Source organism: Trichechus manatus, unplaced genomic scaffold (genome assembly GCF_000243295.1).
Source record: "Trichechus manatus latirostris isolate Lorelei unplaced genomic scaffold, TriManLat1.0 scaffold00047, whole genome shotgun sequence".
Taxonomy (NCBI): domain Eukaryota; kingdom Metazoa; phylum Chordata; class Mammalia; order Sirenia; family Trichechidae; genus Trichechus; species Trichechus manatus.
Genome location: NW_004443983.1, coordinates 13,629,767 through 13,639,192, shown reverse-complemented (window position 1 = coordinate 13,639,192; position 9,426 = coordinate 13,629,767). Strand labels below are relative to the sequence as shown.

The window sequence follows — 9,426 nt, the reverse complement described above, 5'->3', positions numbered from 1 at the left end:
AAAGAAAGTATACTTGGCTGCTGTTCGGTGCAGTGTTCAGTATATGCCTATGAGATCAAGTTGGTTGCTTGTAGCATTTAGCTCTTCCATGTCTTTGTTGACCTTCTTTCTGGATGTTCTGTCCTTCAATGAAAGTGGCGTGTTGAGTGTCCTACTACTATTGTGGAGCTGTCTATGTCTCTTTTCAGAGGTGTTAGAGTTTTTTTTATGTATTTTGGAGCTCCGTTGGTGGGTGCGTAAATATTGATTAGTTATGTCCTCCTGGTGTAGTGAGCCTTTAATCATTATATAGTGCCCTTCCTTATCCTTTGTGGTGGATTTTACTTTAAAGTTTATTTTGTCAGAGATTAATGTTGCCACTCATGCTCTTTTTTGATTGTTGTTTGCTTGATGCATTTTTTTCCATCCTTTGAGTTTTAGCCTGTTTGTGTCTTTAAGTCTAATGTGTGTCTCTTGTAGGCAGTATATTGATGGATCATGCTTTTTTATCCAGTGTGCTACTCTCCATCTCTTTATTGGTGTATTAAGTCCTTTTACATTCAGTGTAATTATTGATTGGTATGAGTTTAGTGCTGTCATCCTGATATCTCTTTTTGTGTGTTGTTCAGTTTCTTTATTCCCCTTAATTTTCTGTGCTGAGTCGTTTTTCTTTATGTATTTTTTTTTCATCTTTTTCATTGTTGTGTTTTTTGTGTTTACTGGGTGTTTATGTTTTTTTATTTTTTTGTTTTGATTTGTAGGATTGTTAGATTCCTTTGTGGTTACCTTAGTATTTACCCCTATTTTTCTAAGTATATACCACTCTTATTACTTTATATTGCCTTGACATCCCCTCCATATGAAAAATCAATGTCTGCATTTTTTAAGTCCCTCTCTTTTGTTTAATGTTTTCCTTTTTTACATATTAATATCTCTTTTTCCCTATTTTCAATGTTTTAGCTTTGATGTATTTTCGACTTCCCTATCTGAGTCAGTATCTGGTTGCTCTGTCCTGTGTTGTAGTCTTGTGTTGTTATCTGGTGTAATTGATTATCTAACCGTAGGACTCCCTTTAGTATTTCTTGTAATTTTGGTTTGGTTTTTGCAAATTCCCTGAACTTTTGTTTATCTGGAAGTACCCTAATTTCACCATCATATTTGAGAGACAGTTTTGCTGGCTATATAATTCTTGGCTGGCAGTCGTTTTACTTCAAGGCTTTGTATATGTCATTCCATTGCCTTCTAGCCTGCATGGTTTCTGCTGAGTAGTCAGAGCTTACTCTGATTTACTCTCCTTTGTAGATCACTTTTCTTTTATCCCTAGCCATTCTTAAAATTCTCTCTTTATCTTTGGTTTTGGTACGTTTGAGTATAATATGTCTTGGTGACTTTCTTTTGGAATCTACCGTATGTGGGGTTCGATGAGCATTTGGATAAATATCTTCTCATCTTTCATGATATCAAGGAAGTTTTCTGTCAACAAATCTTCAACGATTTTGTCTGTATTTTCTGTTATCCTCCCCGTTCTGGTACTCTAATCACTTGTAGGTTATTTCTCTTGATGGAGTCCCACATGACTGTTAGAGTTTCCTCAGTCTTTTTAATTCTTTTATCTGATTTTTCCTCAAATAAGTTGGCGTTAAGAGCTTTATCTTCAGTGTGACTAATTCCAACTTCTACTGCCTCAATTTTGCTCCTTTGGCTTTCTATTGAGTTGTCTAATTCTGAAGTTTTATCTTTAGTGTTCTGGATTTCTGATTGATGTCTCTCTATGGATTCTTGCAGCCTATTAAATTTATCAATGTGTTCTTGAATAACTTTTTTAAGTTCCGCTACTACTTTGTGTGTTCCCTGGTCGTTTCTGCATTGTGTCGAATTTCCTTTCTAATTTCTAGAAGAGTTCTGTATATTAATCCTTTGTATTCTCTTGTAATTCCAAGAAATTCTCTTCCTCCAGAGAATTTATTGATTCTTTATTTTGGGAGCTTACTGAAGCCATCATGGACTGCCTCTTTATGTGATTTGATATTGACTGTTGTCTCTGAGCCATTGATAAGTTATTATAATTTTATTTTATATTTGTTTAGTGAGTTCTAGCTTCTTGTTTTGTTTTGTTTTGATATGCCTCAGTAGGCTGCTCGTGTGTGCTAGTTTGATTATTGGCACTTTTGAAGCTCTAATGTCCTGGCACGAGGTAGTTAGTTCTGTAACTAAGTATATGCACACAGGAGTCTGTTAAATTTTCCTGTGTGGGTTTAGCTCAAGTGTCTAGGCAGTCGGTCACCAAGTGTGTGGTGTAGGCCCTCACCTACAGTCCTAGAGAGGCATTGGTGATTGGTGCAGGCACTGGACTCTGGCTATGGTAGTGGTTCATGTGCTGAGCCAGGCAGGGGGCTTAGCAGGTGACCCTGAAAGTCTGAAAGGAAAGCATGTCCCTATTTCCTAGGGCGAGTAGGTAGGTGAGTTTTACAGCTGGACTTTGAGCACCCCACTTTGTTGGCTGTAAAGACTCGAGGTCACCACTTTTTGTTGGACTCCTGTAGCAGGTGACTTGCTGGTTTAGAAGACGTCATGAGTCCTCAAGCCCCTGTAGTGGTTCGGTAAAAGTGCCTACTTAAGGGGCAGGGCTGTTTCGAGGGTCACAGATCTGCCATTTCACAGCTGAAACAATTGAAGTTAAACTTCAGATGTTTGCCCTGTTGTACTGTGGTAATGAGGGATAACGGTGTTGAGATGAGTCCCCAGAAGTCTATACAGAGGTGTAAGGCACTGAAAGTCTGCAGATTCCTTATGCCTGTGGCTAGCAAAGGAGCTGTGCTGGCGCTGAGTTCCTGGCTTAGGGGAGCCAGTAGCTTATTTGTTCCCTTTCCAAGGCCAGGAGAATGGGTTAGCGCGCCTTTTGAGATCTACTTCTGGCCCAGCGGACTCCTGGTGCAGAGTGTGGAGCGAGGAGGTAAAAGGGAGAGCGGTTTTTCCTAAATGGGTTTTTTTTTTTTTTAACTCCCCTCAAAAGGCCGCATGCATGTACTTATCTTTAGCCATTTGGGAGCTGCTTTTCACTGGTTCAGAGTGTCCAAGCAGAATTCTGCTGCCGGATCTCTCTTGATGTGGAAACTGCTTTCCGAGCACACACACAGCTGTTTGCCTGCTTCACTGCGGACAGGCGCGGCTGAGCAGTTGCTGGCGTGGCTGAAGAGTTGCCGTCCTACCACCGCAGCTCTGGTGCTGCTGGCTTCTTCCAAACCATCTCTATTTCCCCCAGCCATTCAGTCCGATTCCTCAACTTTGCCTTGTTCAGGGCTCCTAGATATTCATATATAATCAAATCATTTGTTTTCCCAGGTCTTTGTTGTAAGAGGGATATAGGAAGCGTCTGACTACACCGCCATCTTGGCTCCACCCCCCTCATCTTCTTCATTGTTACAACCATTTATTTTTCCTAATTCATTTCATGGTTCATAAAACTGGACAGTATTTGGGAAGAAGTGAAATTTGTTCTCTATTTGAAAAAGCCTCATTTTTACCATCCGTTTAGATGAGTTTACTGAGGTTAGAGAGGAAAACATCTTCCTGTTCTGTCATATAGTTTAGAGGATGTCAGCTGAATTAACAAGAAATTAACTTTTGGTATGGGTGAACCACCCTTTGAAATCTTCTGTATAGCTTTTCATCATTTATTTCATTCGCTTTAGCTACTCTACGTTTAAGAGCAAGTTTTAGGTTCTCTTCTGACATCCATGTTGTTTTTTTCTTTCTTTCCTGTCTTTTTAATGACCTTTTGTTTTTTTCATCTATTATGTCCTTGATGTCATCCCACAACTTGTCTGGTCTTCAGTCATTAGTGTGTGTTCAGTGAGTTAAATCTGTTTTTGTGGTGGTTTCTAAATTCAGGTGGGGTATACTTAAGGTCGTACTTCGGTTGTCATGCACTTGTTTTAATTTTCATTTTGCTCAGCTTGAACTTGCATGTGAGCAATCGATGGTCTATTCCACAGTCGGCCCCTGGCCTTGTTCTGACTAATGATATTGAGCTTCTCCATCGCCTCTTTCCACAGGTGTAGTCAGTTTCATTCCTGAGTATTCCGTCTGGTGAGGTACACATGTATAGTTGCTGTTTATGGTGCTGAGAAAGGTATTTCCAGTGAATAGGTTGTTCATCTTGCAAAACTCTGTCATATGATTTACAGTGTCCTTTCTGTCATAAAGGCTGTATTTTCCAACTACTGATCTTTCTTCTTTGTTTCCAGCTTTCTCATTCTAATTACCAGTAATTATCAGTGCATCCTGATTGCATGTTCAGTGAATTTCAGAATGCAGAAGATGGTAAAAATCTTCAGTTTCTTCATCTTTGGCATTAGTGGTTAGTGTGTAAATTTGAATAATAGTTGTATTAACTCGTCTTCCCTGTAGGTGTATGGATATTATCCTGTCACTGACAGCATTGTACTTTAGGATAGATCTTGAAATGTTCTTTCTTACAGTAAATATGATACTATCCATCCTTAATTTGTTATTCTTGGCTTAGCAGATCATATGCTTGTTGAATTCAAAATGGCCAATGTCAGTCCATTTCAGCTCACTGATGCCTAGGATATTGATTTTCAAGCATTCCGGTTTTTTTTTGACATCTTTGTCGAGAAGGGAAAGTAAAGTATAATAATAAAATGTACAAAGACCAGAAGGTAAGAACACACTCGGCACTTCTCAAGCTGAAAGAACTGAAGAAAAAGTCAAGCGTTTAGTTATAATATTGAAGGATTCTATCAGCAAAATATTGAACGACGTAGAAAGCATCAAAAGAAGATGGAAGGAATATACAGAGTCACTGTACCAAAATGAGTTTATCAGCATTCATCCACTTCAGGAGGTAGCACATGTCAAGAACTGATGGTATTAATGGATGGATTCCAAGCTGCACTGAAGGCATTGGTGAAAAACAAGGCTCCAGGAATTGGCAGAATGCCAACTGAGGTATTTCTACAAATGGATGCAGCACTGTAAGCATTCACTCATTTATACCAAGAAAGTTGGAAGACAGCCTCCTGGCCAGCTGACCAGAAGAAGTCCATATTTGTGCCCTTTCCAAAGAAAGGTGATCCAACAGAATGCGGAAATTATCGAACAATATCATTAATAGCACATGCAAGTAAAATTTTGCGGAAGATCATTCAAAAGTGGTTCCAGGAGTTCATCAACAGGGAACTGCCAGAAATTCAAGCTGAATTCAGAAGAGGATGTGGAACAAAGGATATCACTGCTCATGTCAGGTGGATTTTGGGTGAAAGTAGAGAATGCCGGAAAGGTGTTTGCGTGTATTTTATCAACTATGCAAAGGCATTCGACTGTGTGGGTCATAACAAAGTATGGATAACATTGCAAAGAATGGGAATTCCAGAACACTTAATTGTGCTCATGTAGAATCTGTACATTGTTTGGAACAGAACAAGGAGATACTGTGTGATTTAAAAAAAAAAAAAGTGCATCAAGGTTATATTCTTTCACTATATGTTTTTAATCTGTATGTTGGGTCAATCTGAGAAGCTGGACTATATGAAGAAGAACACCACATCAGAATTGTTGGAAGACTCATTAACAACTGGCAATTCACAGCTTTGCTTGCTGAGAGTAAAGAGGACTTGAAGCACTTACTGAGGAAGATCAAAGACTACAGCTTCCAGTATGGATTGCACCTTAACATAAACAAAGATCCTTATAACTGAGCAATAATCAACATTATGATAAATGGAGAAAATATTGAAGTTGTCAAAGATTTCATTTTACTTGGATCTACAATCAACACCCATGGAAGCAGTAGTCAAAAAATCAAACGACATATTGCGTTGGGCAAATTTGTTGCAAAAGACCTCTTAAAAAACAAAGATTCACTTTGAGGACTAGGGGGCACCTGACCCAAGCTATGGTGTTTTCAGTCGCCTCATATGCGTGGGAAAGCTGGGCAATGAATAAGGAAGAACGGAAAAGAATTGACACTTTTAAATTATAGTGTTATTGAAGAGTATTGAGTATACCATGGGCTGCCAGAAGAACGAACAAATTCGTCTTGGAAGAAGTATAGACAGTATGCTCCTTAGAAGCAATAATGGCAAGACTTCATCTAATGTAATTTGGATATGTTATCACGAGGGAGTAGTCTGTGGAGAAGAACATCATGCTTGGTAAATAGAGGGTCAGAGAAAAAGAAGAAGACCCTCAATGAGATTTGTTGCCACAGTGGCTACAACAATGGGCTCAAACATAGCAAGGATTTTGAGGATGGTGCAAAACTGGACGGTGTTTCATTCCATTGTACATAGAGTTGCTATGAGTCAGAACTGACTCAATGGCACCTAAGAACAATAGCAACAACAATAAAAAGTTTATGCTTTCAGTTCTTCTAAGTGGCCCTGAAAGACTCAGTGCCTGAAATTCTAGGAGAGTAGCGAAGAAAATAAATTCTACCGTAGTTTTCAGGATTTATAGCAGACAGGTAGGATATTTTGGGAAATATTCTGAGAACTGATTTTGAGATGATCATAAATTATACTGTGGTGATTTTTTAAACATCTTTATTGAAATATAATGCACAAACCAAAGAATCCACCCTTTGAAATTATACATGGAGTCTCTGGGTTGCACAAGCAGTTAAGCACTCGACTACTAGCCTAAAGGTTGGTGGTTTGAACCCACGCAGAGACGCCTTAGAAGACAGGCCTGATGATCTGCTTCTGAAAGGTCACAGCCTTGAAAACCCTATGGAGGATATTTCTACTCTGGTACACAAGTGGTTGCCATGAGTAGGAATCAACTTGATGGCAACTAACAACAAATTGTATAAATCAATGATTTATGGTATGTTTACAGAACTGTGCAGTCATGACTACAAGCAGTTATAGAAAATTTTCATCATCTCCGAAAGAAATCCAGTACCCAGTAATAGTTGCTCCCCATTTTTCCCTAAATCCCCCAGCCATTGGCAACCACAAATACACTTTCAGTCTCTATAGATTTGCCCGTTCTTGATATTTCAAATAAACAGAGTCATGCAATATGTGGTCTTTTGTGATTGGCTTCTTTAACTTAGAATAATATTTTCAAGGTTCATTCATGTTGTAGCCTGCATCAGTAGTTCATTTATTTTTATTGCTGAATAATATTCCGTTGTATGGATATATAGTAAGCTTTGAAATTGGGAAATGTGAGTCCTCCAACTTTATTCTTTTTCAAGGTTGTTTTGGTTATTCTCTGACCCTTTATTTCCATATAAATTTTAGGATCAGTTTGTTAATTTCTGCAGAAAAGCTAACTGAGATGTTAATATGGAGTGTGTTAAATCTGTCTCAATTTTATTTATCCATTCATCTATTAATAGACATTTAAGTTGTTTCCACTCTCTGGCTATTGTCGACAAATGCTTCTATGAATATTCATAAAGAAGTTTTTGCTTGGATATATGTTTTCATTCCTTTGGATATATACCTAGGAGTAGAATTTCTGGCTAGTATTGTAATTCTCTATTTAACTTTTTGGGGAATTGCCAAATTGTTTTCCATAGTGGCTGTAGCATTTCACATTTCCACCAGCTATGTATGAGGTTTCCAATTTCTCCATAGTCTCGCCACACTTGTTATTATATGTCGTTTTGATTATAGGGATCGTAGTGGAAGTGAAGTGATTTTTCATTGTGGTTTTGATTTGCATTTGTCTAATGACTAATGATGTTGTGCATCTTTTTTTTTTTTAATTTTTTTATTGTACTTTAGATGAAGGTTTACAGAACAAATAGTTTCTCATTATGTGCATCTTTTTATGTGCTTATTAGACAGTTGTATATGTTTTTCGGGGAAAGAGCTATTCAGTTCCTTTGTCTATGTGTAAATTGGTTTATTTGCCTTTTTATCGTTCAGTTGTAATCTTTATATATTCCAGATAGACATTCCTTATCAGCTATATGATTTGCAGGTATTTTCTCCTAGTCTATGGGTGGTTGTCTTGGTTACCTAGTACTGCTGTAACATTTTTTGATTAGGTTGTTTGTCTTTTTGTTGTTAAGTTGAAGGCGTTCTTTATATATTTTGGATGTTAAACCCTCAAAATTTGGTTCCTCAAAATTTTCTCCAAATCTATGGATTCTCATTTTGTTGATAAAGTCCTTTGATGGGCAGAAGTTTAAAATTAAAAAAAAAAATTCTTTTTGTTTTTGTTTTTGAGAATATACACAACAAAACATATGCCAATTCAGCCATTTCTACATGTACAGTTCAGTGACATTGATTATATTCTTCGAGTTGTGCAACCATTCTTACCCTCCTTTTCTGAGTTGTTTCTTCCCTTTTAGCATAAACTCCCTGCCCCCTAAGGTTTCTATCTAATCTGTTGTGTTGCTGTTGTCACTTTGGTCCCACATAGATAGATAGTTCTTAAAACAGCATATGCTCAAGGAAGACATTTTCTACTAGTTAAGATAAACTATTGTTTGGTGTTAAGAAGACTTCAGGGGTTAGTTTTGGTTTAAGTTTTAAAGATTATCTCAGAGCAATAGGTTCAGGGGTTCTTGCCCCAGAAGTTTTAAATTTTGATGAAGTCTAACTAATCTATTTCATCTTTTGTTGCTTGTGCCTTTGATGTTGTAGCTAAGAACCCATTGTTAAAACTAGATCCTGTAGCATCAGTCCTATATTTTCTTCTAAGAGTTTTATGTTTTTAACTTTTACATTTAGGTCCTTGATCCATTTTGAGTTAGCTTTTGTGTATGGTTTGAGGTTTGGGGTATTTTATTCTTTCTGATGCTATTATAAATAGAATTTTAAGAAAAAATTTCAAATTGATCAATGTTAGTATAACGAAATATAATTGATTTTTGTATATTAATTTTCTACCCTACAACCTCGTTGAAGTTATTTATTAGTTCTATACCTTTTTTTTTTGTCTTAGAATTTTGTCTATACAAGATCGTGTCATCTATGGATAGTCATGGTTGTACTTCTTTCTTTCCAATCTAGATGCCTTTTATTATTTATTTTTCATCATACTGGCTAGAGGCTCCAGTAGTATGTGAACAGATGTGATGAGAGCAGAAGACATGCTCGTCTTTTTCCTCATCTTAGGGGGAAAGCATTTAGTTGTAGTGATTTTCCCCTAAAAAAAAAAAAAAGACTAATTTTGCTTTGAAGACTTGTTTCCTTTTTTTTTTTTCTTTATTGTACTTCAGGTGAAGGCTTACAGAACAAATAGTTTCTCATGAAACAGAAGTACACATGTTGTTTTATAACATTGATTACCAACCCCACAACATATCAACCCTCTAACTTCTCAACCTCTTTTTTTTTTTTGGTGAAAATACACATAGCCAAAAATACACCATTTCAAAAATTTCTACATGCACAGTTCAGTGACATTGACTACGCTCTTCCAATTGTGCTGTTATTCTCACTTAAGATGAAGGCTTAC

At 37.1% G+C, this 9,426-nt stretch overlaps 1 protein-coding gene across 16 annotated transcripts in view; it reads left to right on the top strand.

Annotated features, from left to right (window-relative positions):
- FER (FER tyrosine kinase) overlaps positions 1-9,426 on the top strand; it is a 492,503-nt gene that overhangs the window by 71,538 nt on the left and 411,539 nt on the right. The gene's annotated exons all lie outside the window — the stretch shown is intronic.